General features: G+C 46.6%; 1 pseudogene; it reads left to right on the top strand.

Moving 5' to 3' along the window:
* Positions 1–21,360: 21,360 nt before the first annotated feature.
* LOC147000989 (uncharacterized) lies at positions 21,361–24,504 on the top strand (annotated as a pseudogene).
* Positions 24,505–25,446: the final 942 nt, after the last annotated feature.

The following is a 25,446-nucleotide window of genomic DNA, read 5'->3' as shown; positions in this document are numbered from 1 at the left end:
ATGATAATGGATTGAACCTCTGAACCTGTAAGCCAACTCCAATTAAATGTTGTTTCTTATAAGACTTGCCTTGGTCATGGTGTCTGTTCACAGCAGTAAAACCCTAACTAAGACAGTGGACATTTCTGGTAGAATATATTATATTTCTTCTCTCATTGAGTTTGAAAATAATAGTAAAAATTGGCACCACATCTTTTAACTAGTCACCACAAAAGATCACAGCAGCACTCACTTCATGTGGAAAGCCTTTGTGTGGGCAGAGACCTGGATGTGCTGGTGAGTTAAGGCACCCACCACTGCTTTCACCTCTGCTGTTTGCATTGTGGTATCCCTGAGGCACTAACACTCATCCCTGTGGAGCCCTAATGTAGTTTCCTGCTGGCTCTGCTTCCATGGTAACCTTTACTCCAAGCCTTGAGATTCCTTTCCATCCCTGAGCAGATGGCAGATGTGTAACACAAACCTGGGGAAGTAAGACAATTCAAAGACCTACAAAAGATCGATGGCAATAATTCTGAGTCTGGGGCTACTTAACATAAAATAGCTAGAGGCCCAAAGCATAGAGGAACAAGCAAAATTATTGACAAAATGTAACACACAGTAGGTAAATAACGCCCATAACATCAAGCCCTGGATCATGGGGGACACTGTATTGAGGAATAGAGTGATGCCTGGATTCTAATTGTTGAATTGAAGACATGGATAAGTCTATTAAGATCAAAACTAAGTGTTTGATTCCAGGAAAATGAGAGATTATTTTAAAAATTAATGTAGGCAAAGAATACACACTATTACCTCCCCAGCTACAGGATACTGATAAAAATTACACAGGCTGCAAGTCATTTATTCATGTATCCCCAGTAAGCCTCACTCCTAGAAGCACCTCTACCCCCTGGGTGGTGACCCCCATCACTCACTAATATGTTCTGATATGGAAAAGTATAATTCACCAGTGAAAACAAAGTAACAGTGATGACTTATGAAAGTCCAGGATACTTCTCAGACAGAAATCCTCCCAGACACACTCAAGAGCAAAACAAAAACTAGATTCCAAAAATAACCATGCCTAGGACACAAGAACAGTGTCAACACAATTAAAATTTATGGAAAATCTAAAATACAGCCAGTGAACAAGAATAGCCTTGAACGTAAATGCTGGGTGACATAGCATACGAAAACATGGGAAGCCTACTACCTGGGACCTGAGGCGTTCTGTATACTACGGAAATGCTCTGCTCACCCATCAGCTCTGGCAGTGGATAATCTGGGTGCAACTTGGACAGGGTCAGTCTTTGGGGAAACTGCCAGAGTTCCCTGGTCTGCATAAGGGACAGTCATGTGGGGTGGTTCAATGCTTGGCCAGTCCAACTAGCCAAGTTGGGTACCAACCTTACTGCCTGGGGGTTATACAGCAGATGAGTGTCCTGCCTCATCGTGTTCCCAGGAATATAAGCATGTTCTGGGAAATGAGTGCCCTGGTCATTGATAACCTGGTTAGGTGGCTGTGCATCACATGAATTGCTCACAACTTTACAAGGTAGACATTGAGAACCTCCCTCACTAAGGAAAGCTTGCTGCAGCCAGTGGCTGTGCCTACTCAGCTTACAGTTGCTTCACAAAGGAGAATGTGTAACAGTCCCACACTCATGTACTGCTGCTCATGTAGGTCACATGATAGGGCAAGAGGTAGGAATATACCTGTCACTGGGTTGTGACCACCACAGAGTCATGGTATTTTAAGGACAATCCTACCCAGTTGTTTCTGCTTTACCCCATTTTAACACTTTCAATATAACTTTCTACATATCCACAGCACCAGGTCTGCTGCCTGTGCCATGGCTACCCCCTCCTGTGCATCAGTAAAGCCATCTCCAACTTTCAAGCAGGTGATGTAGTTATGAATCAACACACTAGCTAGGGTCAGTGAGATGACCACAAAAATTGCCAGTGTGGTTACTCAGATAGACTATCTATCCGTAATTAGAGAACAATATTCTCTTCCACACATGTACGCCTGAGTACTTAGCCCAGGTATTAGTAAAACCATCCAGCAGCCATGTTTTAGAGATACAAGAAGTCATATGGTCAAAATCCACCCTTGCATTGCCAATTTCCTGTGTCAGGCCTGCTTGACTGAAAGACAGACTGTAATACAGGAGTGTACAAGATACTTGGGTTGTTTGCTAGAGTCTTCTGTTTGTCAAATCTGTCAGGTATGTGCTGCCTTCCCTCAAGCCTCTGGAGTCACCGATGCTGGGTAGCCACCAGAGATGGTGAGGCATTTTCATAGATTAAATGAGCCCAACAGCAGCCCCAAGAGGGTCAATAAGCTGTTGGTGAGGCCTTGATGTTGTGAATCCACATGTCACTAATACAGAGCAAGGTCTGCTCTCTCAGCCTCAGGCTGAGTGGCCCATCTAACAGGACTCTATGGAGGACATTGAGTGTCACAGGCAGGCATAGGCAGTACTCCACCTATCACAGGCTCTGCACACTACCAGACCTTATTCTCCATGGGTGAGTGAGCCTTAGTGCCACCTACTGGATCAGTGGAGACCGTGCTAAACTTTAGAATAGATGAAGCTTCACTATTACCTAGAAAAAGGAAAATTCTGAGAAATATTCAGGGTAATCGGGGGGAAAACAAGGTTCTTCTTCCCTTCTATTGACATTTTCACTTTCAAAATCAGGGGCCAGTTGTGAAATTTTCAGAAAACAGAGTGTCACTCCTGGGAAATGTTAATAGGGACAAGGAAGGGAGTGGGCCCATGTGGTCTACACAAAGCTTCAGAATATGGGATGAAGCAGAGGTGCCTAGCTGAAACTGGAAGTCTCTGGACAAGGAGTGAGCTTCTGAAACTTGTGGGACTATTTACCCACGTAACAAAGAAGCAAAAGGAAAAGAAAGACACATAGATCATCCTGGCAACATAGAAAGTTGAACTGCCCAGGAATAATGGGAGGAAGAAACTCCCTCAGGGACAAGGGAGGGAATGGAACCCCGACCCTTTTAGTGTCTATCAGGGACAGAGCAAAAGTATGAAGAAAAATGTACTATGAAAGTTAGGCTCTGCCCTTTCTCTACAAAGGTGACTTTGCTGGCCCGGTTCCTCAGTAAGGAGAGCTATGTGTCCGAGGATGTGAGTTGCAGAACCGTGACAGGGAAACAATCAAAACTGTGGATACATTGTAGGCTCTAAACGTAAAATGAAGCTATCCACATAAAATGCTCATAGAGGGGAGCATATGGGGAGTAGAACTGTGCTATCCAGATTTGGAGGATTATCTCTGGGCCCATCTGTGGACAAACTGTTTCACTTCCCATAGACATAGTCTTCTTTGAAAGGATTCCTTCTTTCTCACTCATACCGTAGGTTTGAAAACCACAGAATTTGGTAGAAGAAGCACTGTATAAATGATAGGGCCCAATGAAACTTTCTTTGCAGCCACTGTCACTAGCCTGAGTCCAGGAACACCGGTGTTGGGGTTTCGCTTTCCTGGGCTCCACCTGGCAGTCACTGGGCCCATCCTCTGTCTAATCTCTAAGTATAGCCTGTAGAGATAGCTGGTAGTAGAACAGACTCAGAAACTACAAGGAACTTGCCACACCTCTGCATAATGCTTACCAGTATCTCCAAAGTGACCCCAAGGCCTGGGCCTTATATTGTAGGAAAAATCAAAGCAGGGATCAAGCATCAATGGTGCATGAAATAGGAAGGATATCTGAGGTCAGGGCAGTTGTGGGCCCATGGACAATAAGGGCTGACCCTACTCTGCCTACCAGGCCTCTTGACCTCATCCAACCTGGGCTGCAGACTGCACCTCCATGCCTCCTGTAGCCACCACAAGAGTTCTTATCTGAACCACGATGAGTTCACTCTTCCCTCTTCTGCAGCATAAAATGGAACAGCGACTCCTCAGTTCTCAGCAACCATCTCCCCCAAGAGCTTGGAGGGTAAGTTGGAGCAGAGATGCAGCAGGTACTGCTATGGAATGTGCTCCCTGCTCAGTGAGTCTCTGCTGGCTCCTGCCTGGTCTCTGGAAACTCTTCCTCTGCCCACCCTAAGCTGCTTCATTCCACAATCTCTCATTCTTTCCCACCTTGACATCAGGCTCCGTGTCCTCAATTCTGCTCCCAGGCCTCGTGCTACCTCGCAATGAGACCTAGCCCCAACTTAGGACCTGTGGCTAAGGTACAGACCCAGGCCAAATTCCTATATACTCAGCATAAACCAGATCCTTCTAAATCTTTGACTAGACTGTAAGAACGGACTTCTATCTCAGCAGAAGTGCCAATTAAATGAACTGTCCTTCCTGGAGTGACTGAAATGAGCAAAGGTAGAATTTCTCCTCCAGGAGTATCAAGGCATAATTAGTGAGCCGACTCTCAACTTTTCCCTGGGAAACCAGGCCACCCAGACCTCCATGTCAATCTCTTTCATTCATGTAGACTGCATCATCACCAGTGAAGGAACAACACAGCCAGGAGAAGACACCAGACATGAACAGCACCAAGGCTCGCATTTCTCATGGGGAAAGTCTGATGTGGGAAGGGTAAATTCTCAAAGACATGTCAATGCTATGGACAGAAAAGTTCACAGTTGCTTGTGAAGGCAGAAAGGCTGTGTAGATGATGGGGTCCTTTAGCTCTGAAAGGCCCGCTAAGATGGGCCAAGCGGTGAAACTAAAAGATGGAAGGAAGAGACTAGAGGAAAATGGGTGGAAGAGAAGAGCTACCTGAAATTGAAGTATCACCCACACACTGAGGCCTGGCAAGTGCCACTCCAGAAATCCCTTTTCTAGTGACTCAAGCAAGAAACATTTCTAGAACAACTTGCAAGTCAATCATTGCAGGAAGTCGGAGCAAGACACACAGGATGATCTCTGTGTGTGCTGATCATGGACTGCTGTCAACCATGATTGCCCAAAGCCCTGCTTCCTCAGCCCATAAAGCCAGCATCCTAGAAGGGTTGAACATCCCATGAGAATGCCCACCGCCAGGAGCCTAACTTCCTTGACCTGAGGTCTCACCTAAGTCAGAAAGTAAGACACCTGACATCTTGTGATGTCAGGCTCCAAACCTGCAGGTTCTGGAGCCAGGGGATGCCATGCTGAGGGACAGTCCAGCCTCATCCCTTCCCTGGGCTGCTTTCCAACTTCTACCATCTGTGTCTCTTGCTAATGTTCCCATGCTCCTGGAAAAACTTCATCAAAAGTTTCAAGTCAACTGCCATGTTACAGAATCCTCTCTCTTCCTGGTTATCTGCAGGGCTTCAGGGGCCTCAAAGCAGGACCCTATGTGCTTCTGCTTGGGCCATACAACTGCACAGAGGCACTGCCTGCCTTGTGCGGACCATGCTTGCTCTCTCCTGGTTAGAACCTGCCAGAGCAAGGCTGTCCTGGGAGCCCAGAGACTCAGCATGTAGTCAAGCCCAATCCTTGCATAAATGACAGGTGACACACAGCAGGTGGGTAGGTGGGTGGCCTCAGAAGACACAGAAGACGTGAGACTATCATGAAGACTGAAATAGGATTCTAGTCAGCAATGATGAAACCACCATGACTGTGGAGTCACTGGAATTGCAGCAGTGAGGTCACTGCTGAGTGCTAATTGAGCCTCTCTGGCAGCCTGGTGTCACTGCCTGAATTATCAATGAATCTGGCCAAGTCAGGCTTGAGTCCTGTAAAAACCTTTCCTCTACTCTACAATGCAGGCATGTGGGCCTGAAAGCACAATAGTGAGAGTTATACACTTAACCAAACAGTCTCCAGAATGGTCCCCTGGTCCTCCACCAACTCACTGTGCCACACTCCCCACCTCAGCAAGCCTGCTCTCTCTCTCCTCTCTCTCTCTCTCTCTCTCTCTCTCTCTCTCTCTCTCTCTCTCTCTCTCTCTCTCTCTCTCTCTCTCTTAGCATTTACTAGATCATCTAGAAGCAACATGGAGATATGGAGACTTTGGCGACTCTGCTCTCTGAATGCGCTTGAGGTACAGCAGAGAGCAGAAGGAACATGTTGCCAAAGAGAAGGTTTCAGAAGGAGTCCCAGCAGGATACTTCTACAACCAGGAGAGGTGGCCACAGAAGGCCCAGAGTAGAACAGCAAGGAAAAGGCTTGCAGGGATGAGGGTCACCCAAGCTGGTGAGATGAGCCCATGCTCAGCTCACGAAACTAGGTGGGCACTGTTGGGAGCACGTCTTCCCTCTGCCCATCAGAGAAGGGATAGTCTCCCCAAGAAAGGCATTTTAAGGGAAGGATTGGAAATGTTCTGAAGTATGTGAATAATATTGTCTAGGAAATGGAATATTTTAGGTTAGTGTAATTTCCCTGCAGCTACTGTCCAGAGCTGGATCTAAGTCCAAAAGAATCTCTTCCTATACATGGGACAGTAGGATGCTCATGACATCCTTAGAGACAGCCTAGTGCAAAAGATAGCCTCAGACACAAAGAGGTCCATCATAATGAAGATGCCATGCTGAGGAATGCCCAGCCCTCTGAGGGCAGTTACTCCTATCAACAGCGGGGGTCGCTATAACCTAGAACAAAGCAGAGTGATGAGAGACATAAGCCATGGCCATCAATCATATCAGCAATAGAAGCCACAGACATCCAGTGAAAAACAAGGTGATCACAAACAGGGACCGCAATCAGGCCTTGCTGCCCAGAAAGTCTGTGTCCAGGAGACTCTTCCCACATAGTCCACAGGAGACAGGAGTCTGGGTCACCTTTCCCATGTCCCTCAGGCATACATCAGTAAGGTGGCACATCTGATCAACACAATGTTTCTCATGCATGTTAACAGAAGAAATATTTTTCAATAAATATATGTCCCACAAAGGAAAGCTTTACTTCTTATGTGAGCATACCCTCTGTGTACTAATGGCTGCTTCTTCTCAGGGCAGGGACTGCTACCTGGTGTTGTTTCTCTCTCAGTGTAGTGACTTCTCTGTACACTGAGCTGGGAACAAGGCTGGGTAAGCATTTGGTCATCTTTGAAGAAGCTTCTAGAAGGAAAGGGCACACAGAGAAGTGACAACAACACTGACACTCACACTCACCCATATTCCCTAGCTGTACTGTGAGACTCTCCATCCCAGTACCAGAGAAAAAGACTTCACATATGAGGAGAAACACCATCCCTCCAGGGACCCCTCAGGGACTTGCTCAGCGTGACCCTCTGGCTAGGTTCTACATTTGTGCAGGTGTAGGTATAGGTACTCAGAGGCATAAGAAGGCCCAGCATCTCACACATCACAAGGAGGGCTCAGGAATGCTGGGGCTGTGCTAGTTTCCTGTGCCATGGGCTTCTTGGAGAGAAAGGAAATCCCCAGGAAAGAAGCCAGTCCTCCATGATGAAGCCTGTGGGACCCGAGCCTGGCATCCCCTCAGCTTGCCCAGGTGACAAAATAGTGTTGTCCTCCTCAGTTGTGGTTTGAATAAAAATGGCTCCCAAAGGCCCATAGGGAGAGGAGGGATGTCCTTGTTGGAGTAGGTGTGGCCTTGGTAGAGGAAATGTGTCACTGTGGAGGTGGGCTTTGATGTCTCATAGGCTCAAGCTAGGCCTAGTGACTCAGTCTTCCTTCCTGCTGCCTGCAGACCCAGATGTAGAATTCTCAGGTACCATTCCAGCACCATTTCTGCCTGAATGCTGCTATGCTTCTTGTCAGGATAATGAACTAAACCTCTCAACTGTAAGCTGGCTCCAATTAAATGTTTTCTTTTATAAGCTTTGCCATGATGTCACTAACTAAAACAGTAGTCATTATTTGCCCCCTCCTCCCAAAACCCTTTGGAGATGCCACACGGAACCTGTATCCCTGCAATGTGTGGTGACTACGAATGGCATTTGAGAGATATGTCACTCTGACCAGGGCTCTCCTGCTTTCCATCTTCTCAAGCCTATGTGTGAAGTCGTGGTGTCCATGGGCAAGAAGCCTCTGCCCTCACAGGACATAGCACCAACTCTAGTGATGGGACCGTTGGCTGTAAGAATCCTCTCTCTAACACCATCCCAGTGACCCTTGCTCTTGGCCTAAACCACAAGCCTGAGAAACCTCAGCTCCATCACAGACTTCTGAAAGCAAGCAGAGCCTTTAATCAGAAAATAGTATTTCCGAAGAGCCTTTTTAACTCCAGAAAGCTTGAGTTGCTGATTGATGGGAAAGCCAGACCTAAGAATTCTGTACCGGTGACCTTTATACATACACAAAGCACTAACACTACACTCAGGGCAGAGGAGGGTACCTAATATTATCAAGAGCATGACCTGGGATCATACAGTAAGTCCTTCTGGGCTTCTAGCACTTGCTGTCCCGTGAGACCAGCTGGAGCCCAGGCTATCCTACAGGACTGGCTCACACAAAGGAAGGGGCTTGTTCAAAGTGCAGGAATTACCTGGGCACTGAGCAGGCCTGGAAGGGTCCAGGCTAGGCAGCACTCAGCTCAGGCAAGCTTCAAGTCCCAGGGTCCATCCACTTGGGCATAAAGATGCATCAAAACAGAGGAGCAGCCTGTTTTGCTGCTCTAAAGCCTTCCAGAGATTCTCACTATGAGAAATCAGGTCACCTTTCCCCTAATTTAGGTGCAAATGCGTGCATGTCTGTCTGTCTGATTACATGTGCGTTACACACCTGCAACACCTGTGGAGGCTTCTGATATGAAACCGTGCTCCATTTCCTGGGCTGGTGCAGTTCCTTCTTCCTCCAGACAGTTCCCTTGGGATGAAGAGGAAGAGAAGTTGGAGGCCTCCATCTTTTCTGTAGCCCACAGGGGGCAGTATAGGGCCTGAGTTCCCAGGGGCTCCTCCCACTTCCCCTCCCTCTTCCAAACATTCCTCCAGCACTCCCCTAGAAATTGCCTCCCCTTTCTACTCTCCAAGGACCTGCTCTGAGACTGCCTTGTCTCCTCCATGCCAGACTCTACAGGAATCTCAGGCCGGGCTACAGTGCCCCAGATGCTATGGTTTCAATATTGCCAGGCATGTCAGCTCCCCAGTCAAGGCCGAGCCGCCCCCAGTACCTCTGAATTCCCCCAAAAGCCCTGGGGGACACAGGTTCTCTGTTGGTTCCTGGGTAGGGATCCTTACAGGAAAGCTTCCAGCGGAGACATTAACAAGGTCCAGATCTGTTCTACTCCAGCATCACTGCACACCCTGTAGTTAAACAGCTGAAGAGCAGCAAATCTTTCAGATACATCCTGATTGGCTGTAGGCATCATGTGCAGCAGGCACCATGTGATCGACTGGCAGCCTGTAATTGAATCCATTTCTGTGATTGGCTGGAATTTCTTTGCTGTGATTGGCTGACTCTCGGTTGCTTTTTTACAAGATTAACCTACCCTTGGTTCATATAGGAAATGAGGTTACAGGTCTCTGTATGGTGAGCACACTGGACAAACCTCATTGGTCATTATACGGATTTTGTCCAAAGTAGAGTTCAACAGTCCCATTTCTTTCATCCTTCCAGGTCACTCAAGTATGGGCATTGATGGGCCCTGCCACTGTCTACCAGGATTGAAAGGAATCTTAAGGATTCCTTACAAAGTTCACAGTTCACAGTGCCAGGTTAGCCCAGCACCCGTAGGGATACCTTCTTTGTCATTCTGACTATAAAGGCACGATTTGGTGGGAAAGAAGAGCAACTCTTTGTTCAATAATTAAGGAGAGTCCTAAGAGATACAGGCAGACAATATTGCTGACATTCATTCTTCCTCAGAATGCTCTCTGAGGCACAGGGAGCAAAGCTGCTCAGTTTGACTGTCAGGCCTCAGAGACAGCTCAGCAGCTTGTGAGCCCCACTGCTCACAGGCTGCAGATGGACTCCTCACTGCAGGGTGACTGACTGAGAGGTGCTCATTCCTGCAGACCACCTGGCAACAGGCATCTTAGTGATCCACAGGCCAATCCATTGCCTGCTTTGATTAATTTAACCATGATGATTTGGGTCAAAGGTCTTTCTCCTCCCATCTGTGGGATTAACACTACCTTGACACTCTCTAAAATCAAACTTTGAAAGAGGAGAATAAAAAAGAATTGTTTGATGTTGTTTTGAGACATTTACTTGCTATTAGCGCAGGGTAGACTTGCTGCAATCCTGACTTAGTCTCCCTAATGCTTGGAAACACAGGCATGAATGCCTACACCCAAGAGAACATCAAGAGAAGACAAATCTCAACTCAAAATGATGAGCGTATCCTCCTGCCATCAGGAATTTGGGAGGCCAGAAGGCAGCGGGCTGATACAGTCAAAGTGGTAAAATTTAAGAACATTCCTGTCGGTCGTGTATATATGTATAACTGTATATATGTGTGTGTCCCCAAAAGACAATTATGCTGTTTGTATTCTATTTAGGTTGTTTCTGATAAATGTATACTTTGTATGGCTGTTTTAGATAGAGAAAAAAATCAGCCAATCAGTTTACTCCAATGAGTGTTTAACGCATACTCCGTGGAGATGTCATTTCTTTGGCATTCCTCCCAAATGGGAATTTACTATGCGACACTTCAGACAAACAAACAAAAACAAAAACAAAAACCCTTCCTACTTGGGAACATGATTCCAGAGTTACAAATTTGCTTAGTGCTGTCTACCAAAAATATATATATATACATATATGTATAGATGCTTCCATATACACCTGTGTGTGTAAATACCTATGTAAACCACTGTCCCATATTTCAGTGGTAAAGAAAAGAAGTATATTTCAAATTTTTTATGTATATATGAGGCTAAGCTGCTGTCTGAATAATTGTCTGTAGTGGTTTAAGCAGTTGACCTGTTGCAGTTGGAGATTAATAAACAGAGAGTGCTGCAGATTCTGCCTAGAGATTCACAGGTTAAAGCTAGCTTTTAAATGTCGATGCCAATGTGTTTTAGTTGTCGGGTAAGCAGCTAGGCGAATGACTCCTGGGACCACCAGGCCTGAACTTACCTGTCAGCTGAGATCTGGGGATCTGGAGAACTGGATCCTGCAGGAGTGCAGCTTCAGTTGTACATTGCTAGTCAGCCTCCAGTAGGAGACAGTCCCTGGGAGGCAGACCCTTCACAGAGCCTTCACTGCCCTGGCTAGTGATCCCCACCCCTTCACAGGATCCCAGAGTTTAAGAACTGAGCAAGTGGTCGGAGCTTTCTTATTTGGGTTGGGGCTGAGAGCAGGGGGCAGGACTGTGAAGGTGATTCTGTAGAGGCAGGGTCAGACTGTGAAGTTGGAGCCTCAGGTGAAAGGGTTCTAGGTCTTCAAGCAGTTGATCTCCTGTGCAGCAGTTGGTTGTTGAGTCCAGTGGTCACAGACTTTGGAGCAGCAGTTTCTTCCTGCTGCCCACTTAGTTGCTGCCACTGACAGTGCAGCTCAGCAATGCTCACTCTGCTGCCCCAGGGCCTGTGTCCAGGGCGCCGGAACCTGTGTGGGCGGCCTTTGAGTGGGGTACTTAAGGGCCTAGGCCAGTCAGGGAAGCTGCACCAGGCCAGGCTGATGGATGAGAAAGAAGACTGAGGTAGAGTCATATGACTTTTTTCATACTGCAGCTTACTTGCCAGTGTGTTTATACAACAACTGATCCTCCCTCCTGACCCCAAACAGTGTTTCTCTGTATAATTCTGGCTGTCTTGGAACACCCTATAGATCAGAGAGATCCACCCAAGTACACTAAAGACTTTTTTTATTTTTAGTTATTTATGTACCAAATGCTGCCCCCATCATCCCTCACAGAGTTCCTCTCCCATCCCCCCCCTTTAGCCTCTGAGGCAGCGGCACTCTTCCCCAAGCCCCAATATCCCCTCACCCCTGTAGTCTGTGCAGGATTAGGCCCACCCTCTCCCACTGAGACCAGACACTGCAGCCCTTTGATACATATAAACTGGGGGCCTTGAACCAGCCCCTGTATACTCTGGCTGGTGGCTCAGTCTTCTGGGAGTTTCTAGGGGTCCAAGTTGGTTGACACTGTTTGTCTTCCTGTGGGGTTGCCATCTCATTAAGATCCTTCAGTCCTTCCCCTAACTCTTCTACAGGGATTCCCAACCTCCATCCAAGGTTTTCCAGTGTTTTGTGAGTGTCTGCATCTATCTCAGTCAGGTGCTGGGAAGAGCCTCTCAGAAGAGCTGCTAGGAAAGACTCCTGTCTGCAAGCACCTTGTAGCATCACTAATAGTGTGCCTGACCATAGGATGGGTCCAAAAATAGGCAGGTCACTGGTCAGTCATTCCTTCAGTCTCTTCTCCATCTCTGTCCCTGCATTTCTTTTAGATAGGACCAATTTGGGGGTCAAACGTTTTACAAGTGGGTTGATGTCCCCAACCTTCCACTGAGGGTCCCGTCTGGCTACTGGAGGTGGTTGCTTCAGGTTCCATATTCCTACTTTGGGGAATTCCTGCTAAGGTCACCTACACTGACTCCTGGGTGCCTCCCTTATTCCAGGTCTCTGGAGCTTCCTAGAGAACTCTCTCCCAAACCCTATCCCGGCCCAGCAGCTGTGTATTTCCATTCATTCTCCTGGGCCTCTGGGCCTCTCTCCTGCTCTCTCCAAGCCTTTTATCATGGAGGGGTGTTGGTTTGTCAGATGTTTTTTAGACATCTAGGCAGATAATCATGTGGGTTTTTTCCTTTCAGTTTGTTTATTTAGTGGATTACAATGTATTGAAGGATTTTCATATATTTAACCACACCTATATACTTAGGGAAAAGCCTACTTGATCATGGTGGTTGCTTTCTTTGATGTTTTCTTGGATTCCGTTTGCAAGTATTTTCTTGAATAATGTTGCATAGTGGTCATTAGGGAAATGTGTCTGAAATTTGCTTTGCTGATTCTTTATATGTTTTAGGTATTGGGGTGACTGTGGCCTCATAGAGTTTGGCACTATTCCTTCTGTTTATATTTTGTGGAATAGTTTGAGAAGTATTGGCACTATCTCTTTGTGAAAGTCTGGTAGAATTCTGTGCTCTCTCAGCATTGTATTGGTACAGAGACAGGCAGATGTATCAATGTAATAGAATTGAAGATACAGAAATAAATTCACACACTTATGGATTTTTGATCTTTGACAAAGAAGCCAAAAATATACAATGGAAAAAAAAAAGCACCTGCAGTAAATGGTGCTAGGTTACGTGGTAGTCAGAATGTAGAAAAATGAAAACAGATCCATATTTGTCATGTTGTACACAGCACATATGCACCTGGATCAAGGAACTCAACAGAAAACAAGATACACTGAATCTATTAGAAGAGAAAGTGGAAAAGAGCCCTGGACTCATTGGCATGGGGCAAAATTTCCTAAACACAACTCTGAGGTCAAAAATTGACAAACGGAGCCTCATGAAACTGAAAAGCTTATGTAAAGCAAAGGACATAGCCAATACAACAAATTTACAACCAACAGATTGGGAAAAAAAATCCTCACTAACCCCAAATCTGATAGACGGCTAATATCTAAAATATATAAAGAACTCAAGAAGCTAACCTCTAAAAACTCAAACAACCTAATCAAAAAATGGGGTATGGAGCTAAACAGAATTCACAACAGAGGAACCTGGAATAGCCGAGAAGCATGTAAAGAAATATTCAAAGTCCTTAGTAATCAGGGAAATGCAAATCAAAATGATCCTGAGATTCTGCCTTACACCAATCAGAATGGCTAAGATCATAAACTCGAGTGACAGCACGTGTTGGGGAGAATGTGGAGAAAGTCAAACTCTCCACCATTGCTGTTGGGATTGCAAACTGGTAGACCAGTCTGGAAATCAATCTGGAGGCTCCTCAGAGAATTGGAAATAGATCTTCCTGAAGACCCAGCTATACCACACTTGGGAATATACCTAAAGACTCCCCATCATGCCACAGGGACACCTGTTCCACTATGTTCATAGCAGCCTTGTTTGTGATAATCAGAAGCTGGAAACAACCTAAAGGTCTCACAATGGAAAAATACATACAGAAAATATGGTTCATTTACACAATGGACTATTATTCAGCTATTAAGAATGAGGACATCATGAGTTTTGCATGCAAGTGGATGGAACTAGAATATATCATCCTAAATAAAGTGAAAGACTCCAAGAGGAGACCCTCGCTCAGGCCTCAGGACAATAGCGGACACCCAAGAACTCACGATAGACCAAGCTTGATGTAAATCACATGAGGCTTTATTCGGGGAAAGCCAGAGCTCTGGGCACAACTCATATCCCACGCAGGGGTAGAGGAGTCGACCTCAAGGGGAAAGAGGTCCCAGTTTTTATAGGCTATCAGGAGGGAAAGGAGAAGGGGGAGAGTAGGGGATTTCCAGATCTAAACAATGTCTATTCTGAAGAAATGGGTATGGGAGGGGTAAAAGGAAAGAGTCTGGTGCAGGTGTAGCAACTCAGGATTGGCCAGGCTGTGGTTGGGGAGATTTTCTGACTCTTTCTCAGCAACCAATATTACAAACACCTGGCAATGGGCTTCATCAGTGGGCACACACATGGGTTCAAGGAATGGTCAAAACATTGGCAGACACACAGGTTCAAGGAGTGGCCAGAGCATTGTGCACCTCTATTTTTCCAAATCAGGGAAGCTAGTTCTGCTAACAGTGACATCTATCTTGCCAATTTCAGGGCTTCTGTGACCTTTTACATTCTGTCAGGATCTTTCATTCCCCACTTCTTCTAGTTACTAGTTCTACTCTTAGAACTAAACTGCAATCTCTTCTTTAAGGTTCTGCAGTGACTGGTATTGTTGTCTTAGTACTAACAGCTGGACGGCACCAATCTTCTCTCTAATAAAGGTCACCAATTTATTAAGAACTATTGGGCCACATGTCAGCAGTAAGAACAAAATTATTAGAGGGTCTATCAGAGTAGAAATGAGGGTCAACCAAGGGGATTTATTCTTCAGGAGCTCACTTTACGTGACAGGCATGAATCTAAGCAGAGATGCTTTCTACTTTGACAGCAGTGGGGGTGGTCAACAGCATGATGCAAGGGCCTTTCTAACAAGGTTTTAGATTCTCAGCTTGATGTCATCAGACGAGAACTGCATCTCCAACCTGGAGCTGGTATGGTACCATCAAATCTCTTGGTTCGTAGGCCTCCTTGAGCTGCTCTCAGGCAGTGTTTCTGACCACTTCTAGGGCTTTCATGTGTGTAAACAATGAAGCAACAAGGTTAAAATTTAAAGGATCAAACACTCTCCCCACTTCAGTGAGCGGGGGAGGTCCCCCCCCCATACAGGATTTCATATGGAGTGAGCTTAAATGTTCCCAGTGTGTTCCTGACGCAGAACAAGGCAAAGGGAAGGAGGGCTGTCCAGTTATTCTTACCGGTCTCTAAGGTCAATTTAGTCAAGTTTTTTTTTTTTTTTCCTTTCTACCTAGCCTGAACTCTGGGGTCTATAAACACAATGTAATTTTCAATCAATCCCCAGTTGGATGGCCAGTCCCTGACTTACCTGGGCAACAATGGTGGGTCCATTGTCAGACCCTATTACCTTAGGTATTCGAAACCGTGGAAAATTTTCTTCTAGGATTTTCTTAACCACAACATTGGCAGTTTCTTTTTTTGTCCGGTAGGCCTCCACCCATCCTGAAAAGGTATCTATAAAAACTAAAAGATATTTATTACCATACTTAGCTGGCTATACTTCAGTAAAATCTACTTCCCAATAGGCTCCAGGGTGATCTCCTCATAGTCTTCTCCCTGGAGGATATCTTGAATGTCCTGCATTAATCATGGCACACAGTACACAGTTCTTAACTACTGCTTCTGCAACATCAGAGAGTCTTAAAACATAAAAAGTAGATGCCTTGACCAGTGTTTGCTGGGTTTGACTCCCAGGTGGGACAGCAGATGTATATTTTCAATAAATCTTTTCCCTTCTTTTTGTGATTATATTATTTTACCATTACTGACTGCTTGTTAGCCCTGTGAATTTTTTTTTTTTGCAGTAAACCATAAATTGTCCATTAGTTTTATATCTTCAGGGATATACTCAAAACTCTGGCTGCACAGATCCAGTTCTGGCAGAGCAACTTTGTGGAGAGGTTCTATCTGTTGAGTCCTGAAGGGCAGTATCTTAGGGCCGAGTGCAGCCTGTTTAGCTTTAACATCAGCCATGTTATTCCCCCTTGACACAGCATCGTGTCCGTTTTAATGTCCAGGACAATGTATAATGGTCACTTTGGTAGGCAGATGAATAGCCTCAAGGAGGCTCAGAATCTCCTCTTTATTTTGTATGTCCTTGCCTGCTAACGTCAGCAACCCTCTTTGTCTATAGATGGCACCATGGATGTGGGCTGTAGCAAAAGCATACCTGCTATTGGTGCAAATGTTGATGGACTGCCCCTCAGCCATCCAAAGGGCCTGGGTCAGGCCAATTAATTCAGCTTTTTGAGCTGACATACCTTCTGGCAGGCTGCCAGCCCACACGACCACTTACCATCTACAACCGCTGCCCCTGCCATCCTCTTATCTTCCACTAGGAAACTGCTTCCGTCTGTGTACCAGTTTGGAACACCTGGCCACGGCTGATCACATATATCACTTCCAATCTCAATTTCCTCTGCAAGGATGTCTGCACAGCAATGAACAGGCGAGGAATCAGGCAGGAAGGTGGCAGGGTTGAGAATAGCAGGAGAAACAAACACGACCCATTCAGTCACCATCAGACTCTGGTAGTGAGTCATCTGGGCATTTGTCATCCATCGGTCTGGGGGCTGGCAGATAACGCTTTCAAGAGAGTGGGGGGCTACCACAGTTATTTGCTGTCCCAGAGTTAATTTGTCAGCATCGTTAATGAGTAGGGCTACTGCAGCAACGGCCTTTAAACATGTGGCCCATCCGCTGGCCACTGGGTCCAGCTTCTTAGACAAATATGCCACTGGCCTCTTCCACGGCCCTAGAGCCTGAGTAAGAACTCCTCTGGCCACCCCCGCCCTCTCATCAACATAGAGGACGAAGGGCTTGGTTAGATCTGGCAATGCCAAGGCTGGTGCTGTCAGCAGGGTCTCCTTAATATTTTTCAAAGGCTTTCTGATGTTCTGATGTCCATCTGAATTCTGCACTTTCCTTGGTCAGGGGGTACAGGGGGGCGGCCAGTGTTACAAACCCAGGTATCCAAAGTCTGCAGAACCCAGCGGTGCCCAAGAATTCTCTCACCTGTCTTGGAGTAGCCGGTGTTGGTATTTGAGTCACAGTCCTTTTTCTAGCCTCTGTCAGCCACCGTTTTCCATCCCAGAGGGTATATCCCAAGTAGACTACTTCCATCTGACATAGCTGGGCTTTTTTAGCAGAGGCCTGGTAACCCAACTCACCCAGTTCTGCTTGCAATCTCTTGGTCCCCTGCCAGCATTCTCTCTCCGTGGTTGCAGCAAGGAGCAAGTCATCAACATATTGAAGCAGAGTTATCTGGGAGTTTTCAGCTCGGAAGGAGGCTAAATCTCGATGTAGAGCCTCATCAAAAAGGGTGGGGGAGTTTTTGAATCCCTGGGGTAACCGCATCCAGGTCAATTGTCCTGTTTGTCCAGTGTCAGGATCTCTCCACTCAAAGGCGAATATGGGCTGGCTGGAGGGATGTAACTTCAGGCAAAAGAAAGCTTCTTTTAAATCGAGTACTGTGTACTATTTTTGCTCCGGAGGGAATGAGCTGAGGAGGTTATAGAGACTAGGAACAGTTGGGTGAATATCTTGGACCCTCTCATTGACCTCTCTCAGGTCTTGGACTGGTCGATAGTCACTTGTGCCAGGTTTCTTTACAGGCAGTAGAGGAGTATTCCAGGGTGACTGGCAAGGTACCAAAATACCTAATTGTAATAGTCTCTGAATATGTGGCCTGATTCCATCTCTTGCTTCACGGATCATTGGGTATTGTCACACTCCTATAGGGGTTGCATCCGTTTTCAGTCCCACAACCACAGGGGGAACTCTGGCAGCCATTCCCATGCCTCCAGTAGCTCTGCCCATGCTCTAGGGAAAGCAGTCAACCAATCTTTTAGGTCTGGCACCTCCGTTTGCTTTATGCCTTCATGCAATCTGTATTCTTCCTCAAGCTGCAGGGCTAAGCCTATGGAGTTGGGAGATTCCCAACTTACTCTCGGCCCTTCTTGAGTAAATCTAATCTGGGCCTTTAATTTAGTCAGAAGATCTCTTCCTAGAAGCAGTGTGGGACACTCAGGAATGACCAAGAAGGAATGACTCACTTGGCCTTTCCCCAGATCTCAGAGTGCGCAGTGGTCCAGGGGTATTGTTTCTGACCAGTGGCTCCAATCAATATGGTTCTTTTATTTTTTAATTTTCCCAGTGGATGTTTCAACACAGAATGTTCTGCCTCTGTGTCAATTAAAAAGTACATGGGAGTCTCTTCCACCATCAGGGTTACCCTAGGCTTCGGGAGGGGGTCCGAGCCCTGTCTCCCCTATTCATCATCTTTCAGAGTCAGGACCTTGGGGCCCTTCCCCTTTTCTTTGGGCATTCTCGTGCCCAATGTATTTTTTCCTTGCAATAGGCACATTGGTCCTTCTCTAAAATCTTCTGGACAGATCTTTTTCCTTCAGGTCTGGGTTCCTTGTTGCCCAGGTACCCTGTCTGTCTATTCCCTGGCCTGTTCCTTCCTTCTCGTTCCCCTACTACTGCGGCCAAAATCCTGCTTAAATTCCTCTCCTGTCTTTTTCCCCTTTATTCTCCCTCTCTTCTTCTTCTCGCTTTTCCATCTCTCTCTTCTCTTCCTCTGTTTCTCTCTCGTGATATACCTTTTCTGCCTCCTTAACTAAATCTTGTAAAGCCATGGCATGTAATCTTTAAAAGCCATAGCAACTGCGGCTTGTTGACCCTCAGAGATCGGGTTAAAAGGAGTATAGTATCTATAAGCTTCTATCAATCTTTCTAGAAAAACAGACAGGGGCTCTGTAGGTCCCTGCACCACTTCTCTTACCTGAGCCAAATTGGTGTGGCATCTCATCGCTCCCTTTAGACTAGAGCCCGGTTGGTAAACTGTCAACCTCTCCCTACCTTGAGCCTTGTTGTAGTTCTAAACTGGCCAGAGGGAACCCAGCATTCCAATTATACAGATCAGCTGATGACAAAAGACTAATATTGGAGTGTCTGCAGAGATTCTGGGTCTGTGGGCGGGTCACCTACAGCTCACAAAGGAAAAGGTGGAAGTGGTGTCAGGAGCTCTATCTGCTCTGGGACTCTGGGCTTCTCTGCTCCGGGTCCTTGGTCTACTGACTGCCATCAGCAATCCCAGAGCAGGGCGCAGGGACCTGCAGAGGCAGTAGATAGGGCAGAGGGGGAGGGGACTCTGGCCACTTCAATTTCAGGATAGATCTTGGGGGGAGCTGTGGGTTGAAGAGGAGGCTCTGTTTCGGTGGAGCCTGTGGTTTCATTTCTGTTCAGGCCTGGGGGCTGCGCTCTTGCCCAGGGGTGGGATCAGCTGGAGGAGGAGCTCCTCGCCTTCTATTCACCAGGCCAGAAAGTGCACTGGACCAGGCAGGGTCCTCACTGCCCTGCCACCACCTCTGTGCTTACTGCTTCTTAGGGCAGAAAGTGAGGGTGCTGTGCTGACCCACCCACGCACATGGAAGCAGCTGGGGGAGGGCTCCGAGACATGCAGGGAATCTATGGTTTGATTTATGGCAGTGAATTCTGGATGAGGTAAGGCTGTTGATCCCAGTGGGACCCAGGTCCGCTCTGAAAAACAATGGCTTTAACTTCAAAGATAACAGTCAAACCAAAAGTCCCCTCCAGTGACCATTTTACATTAAAAGTCTGCCAAGGTTCCTTCTTAATTTCTACTGAAAGATTATGGGCCCTTGATCTAACTTCAGTCCAGTGGTCTAAAGTCAAACTTGGTGGGGGGGGGGGGTCGTTACAGTCCGTCCAATATCAAGGAAAACAGACACAAAACACACTCACACACACACACACACACACACACACACTGACAAATACCTGAAAACAGACACAAAAAACAAACACACACTGACAAATGCCCATCTTTTAATGGACAAACAAAAACCAACTAAGAAATGTAAAAAAGTCGGGGAAGTGCTTAAGTCTTCCAATCTAGGAAGACTACCAACTCTTCACTCTTGGAGTCCTTCCCCTCGCTCAGGGCGTCCCCCAAGTGAGCAGCAGCCAGTGATTCCAGCACATCTGCTGTTCACACTCAGTGGCTCATCCCGAAGGCAAAGGTCTCCCTTTCTCACGAAATGTAGCTGCTGCAAATTTCAGCACTGAATCTCACCGGCTCACAGAAATGTTTTTAGACAAAAAAATTGCACTTCCAAGTGGGTCTACGGAGATGTGGGTGGTCACGCCAATCCCAGGACGAGCCCCCAGATGAAAGACTCCAAGAGGAGCCCCTTGTTCAGGCCTCAGGACAATAGCGAACCCCCAAGGACTCATGATAGACCAAGCTTGATGTATGACAGGGCATCAAGTGGAGGAATGGGGTTGCCATTCCACAGTCAAAAACTGTGTTTCAGAATTCTCCTTGTCTAAAGGAAATGAAGGAACAAAAATGGAGAATAGACTGAGGGAAAAGAGGTCCAGTGACCAGCCCAAATTGGTATCCATCTGAAGGGGACATTCCAAAGCCTGACACTATTACTGATGTTATAGTATGCTTACACACAGAAGCCAGCATGGCTGCCCTCTGAGAGGCCCAACAAGCAATTGAAAGAGGCAGATGCAGTTAGAGAGAACCAAAGTACAGAAGCTGGGGCCCCTGTGGTTGAATTAGGGAAAGGCTGGAAGAAGCTGAGGAAGAGGGTGACCCCATAGGAACATCGGCAGTCTCATATCCCATGCAGGGGTAGAGGAGTCGACCTCAAGGGGAAAGAGGTCCCAGTTTTTGTAGGCTATCAGGGGGGAAAGGAGAAGGGGGAGAGTAGGGGATTTCCAGATCTAAACAATGTCTATTCTCAAGAAACGGGAACAGACGGAGGAAAAGGAGGTCAGGTGACCAGCCCAAATTGGTATCCATCTGAAGGGGACATTCCAAAGCCTGACACTATTACTGATGTTATGGTGTGCTTACACACAGAAGCCAGCATGGCTGCCCTCTGAGAGGCCCAACAAGCAATTGAAAGAGGCAGATGCAGTTAGAGTGAACCAAAGGACAGAAGCTGGGGCCCCTGTGGTTGAATTAGGGAAAGGCTGGAAGAAGCTGAGGAAGAGGGTGACCCCCTAGGAACACCGGCAATCTCAAACAAACTGGGCCCCCAAGATCTCTCAGGCAATGAGCCACAAATTAGGCAGCATACACTAACTGATATGAGCTTCCAACACATACAGCAGAGTATTGCCTGGTCTGGCCTCAGTGAAGAAGATGTATCTAACCCGGAGACACTTGAGTCCCCATGGAGTGGGGTGGGGAGGGATGTTGCAATATCTTCATGGAGATGTGGAAGGAGGAATGGGGTAAGGAACTGTCAGAGGGCAGACTGTCAGAGGATGCCTCACTCCTGTGTGTTCTCATTCCACATCCTGATACTACTTAACTAACTCCAGTTTGTATAGATGGAGGGAAAAATGCAGAAGAGACCAAGACTCCACCACAAACTATGGGAATGTAAGACATCTTTGTCCTATGGAATTTTCATGCCAGAATGTTGGCTCAGGCTCTGGGCATATTCATTCTGGATATGCTATGCAGGGTGGGATTTGAAGGCATCTTAGTTGGATGTGAGACTAAGGAGCATAGGATATGTAGGCGATGGAGGTGTCATATTTACACAGACGGATGGGCCTCTTGATCCTCTGATTGGGGCTGATGTTTTTGCCTCCTGTCTTTGGCAGACCAACAACAACTTTACCTGGGCTTCACACCAAACCCTTTAGAACTTCAGACAGAAAATGGATCATCATCATCTCTCTCAGCTGTTTTCTTACCTCAGGGTCCTGGAGGATCTTATCCAAAAGAATCTTAGTCGATTTTTCTGGGATACATTTTCTATTATCTCTCAATCAGTTGTGGCTATTGAGCATAAGCTCAGAAGCCCTTCCTTGGGAAAACATAAATCTGTGAGGTTTATTGATGCCTGTGGCCCTGACGAAGCTCCCTCCTAGGCTAAAGGACTTCCACAGCATTCCCAGGATCAGCCAGTACCTTTTCAACTTGTAACACAAAAGTAGGTAGGTGAGAAACAAGTCCAAGAAAACAAAATCCTCCCAAGATCTACCCCAAAACAAACACCTCCTTGTTTGAAAAGTAGGGCCTATGTAGTGTCATGTGCTACCAGTGAGAAAGGGATACAGGCATGCTTATCAGCTGAAAGCCTGCCTGGGAAACATGAATGGTATTCAAAAGACACCAAAGCTTATGATGAGCAAAAACATCAAAGCTATTAGCAAGCCCACTGAGAACTTTCCCTGGGCATCATATATTCTAAAGGTATCGGGCCAGCCACCATCCAACCTGAGCATGGCCGGAGCATTCAGCACCACAAGGAGCCAGAGAATAACCAATATGCAACAAATATGGAAGAACAACAAGGAACCATATTCAGATTCCTCCACTTCACGAAACCAACCCAGGTTCAGGGACATTTCATAGAAAACAATGTTCATTATTGCAAGAACAGGCCTCAACTCTCCCAGACTGCCCAGCCCTCCATCTTCAAAGCCAAACCCTACAAATCCAGCAAATGGAAGGGGTCTGTGCCTACAGGGCTTCCCTTAAAGAAGGACATAGCAAAGTTTGATGTGCATAACACCACCAAGAAGGACCTTGGTGTTGGTACACAAAAGGTGCCTGGTACAGCAAGCAGCAGACCTGGGAATGAGCTGGTCCTAGTAAACCTGCATTGAAAACAGAAAAGTGGCCCTACATGAAACCCGGTGAGCACTATTGCCTGCTTGAGGCAAAGACAGAAAGGAAGCCAGCATCACACATCACAGAGCTTCCAGTGAAACACGGGAGACCCAATCTGCAGATGCTTGTGGCAAGGCATCTGACCCCACCTGGAGTTCCAGCCTCAAACATCCCCCAGGTTGTGGATCCCTCCTCACACATCTGTGATTTCAAGGTTGCCAGGGTCCTGAAAAATTTCCATCACAGGATCCAGGAGGACAAGGATGAAAACTGGATCTGCTGTGAGAGTAGAGAGAGGTGAGTTTATACACTCAACTGCAGAGGCTCAGGAGACCCAAAGAGCCCCTCCACCTGCTTCCAGCCATGGGGCCACAAAGTCCCATCCAGATCCATTGCTGAGATACCTGAGTGTTCAGAGACCTGCTTCCTACTTCCTGGCAGCAAATCCCCAACAGGTCAGGACCATCCGAGGCACTGGAAAAGGCAGTCAGAAGCCAAGTACCAATCGCAAAATGGCCAAGCATGCAACACAGGAGAGCTTTCAGGTGGTGGACTTAAGACATCACCCCAGGGTTATGACAATGGAAGGCCTTGGAGAAAGAGTCAGACATTCAGATGCCAAACAAACTACAGTGGAGGTGAAAGAAGAGCTACCTCGTGCATGGAGAGTAAGTCTGGAATCCAGTGAGAGTCACAAGTGCCAGGACATCAATATCAGTCTCAGGGTCTTTGGGTCTTTAGGGGCCAACAGATTCCCAGCAAATCTACAAATACCTACCTGACAATACTCGCAGGACTCAAGTCAGAATATTTTGAATTCAAAACTGCAGTCAAGAGCTTGGCCTGTGAGTCACCATCCAGTTGGCCCCAGTAGAGTCCACCCTGCCAAGGTCAGCCTGCCCTGGCAGGACTCTGCCCAGCTTCCAGGCTAGTTGCAAAAACACCAAGAGTTCCCAGGGCTTATGTGATGTATTCCTGAAGAGACAGGAAAGGGTGGAAACTAACAACATCAGTGTTCCAAAGGATCAAATCAAAATGTTGGATCTCAACCGATTTCACCTTCATGAAGAGAGGCAGAGCACTCTAAGATCTACAAGCATAAGTCAGGGAGAAAGGCATGTGAGAGTAAGTGATTCCATCCCGAGCTCCATCGAGCTCAAGGATACAGCCAAGACTTGGATACCAGAAAAGGGAGAGGCTACTTATAAGTCCTCTTGGGAGAACATCCTAAGTAATTCTTTTCATTGTGGAAACCTTAGCACAAAATGCAAGGATCAGCAGGATATTCTAAAGAATTCTAGCTCTCTACCAGCTACTGAGCAGATACAGAAGGTTGTAACAATAAAAGAGGCCATCTACCATATGCTAGATGAAAATACATGCCTAGCGAATATTCTGTTACAGATCTTAGAGAACACTGAAGGGGACCAATCAAAGGTAAAAGAGTTGTACAAAGTAGAATCACTGAGATCCAAGCTGGGTACCTCAAACCACACCTCTGAGGTCTGTATGACACTACCATAGCAGAGCACAAAGCAGGATGAGCTGTGGCCAGGACAGCCCAGAGGAGCACAACAGTCCATTTACATACAATGGAAGTGGAGACAAACTGCACTCAGGAGTTGATGCCCAGAGAGCCTGTGAACAACATACAAAGCAAGTGAAAAAAGAAATGGGCATTAAGCTGTTACCTAAACCAAGGGGAATGAAAATCCATGTAATTACAGGGTAACTAGAGACAAGCACAAGCCAGTCCTTGCTGTCCAGAGATCCTGTACACCTGGCAAAATTAGGATCAAGTTTGGATTGGGGCACTGTCCACCTAGAAGTCCTGAGGGGCTGCCACCGTTCCTTCAGATACACACAAATTGGAGACAAAGAGGAGCCTGGTTTTACCCATAAAGCCTTTGACCCACATCAAAGTACAATGAAAGGAATGGGTGTTGGCTGCCCTATTAGTTCCAAAGAGAACCATCCAGTCAATATCAAGGAGAACTGGAATCCAGTGGCACTCAGGTGTTGCTGGCCAAAGAACCTCTGACACCCAGTAGACCAGAGTAGATCAAGGAGCAGGTGGCTCAGGCCACCCATGCCTTCACACACCAGGAGTTTCTAAAAGATGTCCCATCTGCCCAGTCATTGTTTCCCCTGTGCCTCCTGGTAATAAACTTGAGTTTTTCCTATAAAGAATCTTTTCCTTTCTCGAGCTCATCCTTCTGTGCTCATGGCTCCATCCCAGAAAGGAAGTGATCCCTGGTTCACATTCCTGCTTTTGAGCAGAGCTGTTTCTGTCCTACAGTGATTGAGCAGGGGAAGGTTCCTCCATGCATGTTGGTATTAAAAGCTTGTGTACTCCTTGGGCTCCAGCTCAGGAGTACAGGGGCTTCCTCTGGCACATGGCTGGGCTTTGTCTCTGGTCCTTTGAAGCATATTTTCCCAAGTCCACTCACTTCAGTAACTAGTATTTGCCAGTGGGGTTAGAAACTTTTAGTATGTTTGGTGACTTTATATTTGTGATTTATTACATATGCTGAGCCTTGAGCACTCTCCCACTTTACTAGCAGTCTTTCTCTGCAATTTAGAGGAGCATATATTTTGGCTGTGAGCCCTTCATTGGTTGTATATCCTGGCAAGAAATTATCCTATTCAAAGAACTTTCCCCTGGAAATTGAGT

This window comes from Mus caroli, unplaced genomic scaffold (genome assembly GCF_978045245.1).
Source record: "Mus caroli unplaced genomic scaffold, Mus_caroli_1 scaffold_15, whole genome shotgun sequence".
NCBI lineage: Eukaryota > Metazoa > Chordata > Mammalia > Rodentia > Muridae > Mus > Mus caroli.
The sequence above is the reverse complement of the archived record's forward strand: the minus strand, read 5'-3'. Positions and strand labels throughout refer to the sequence as shown.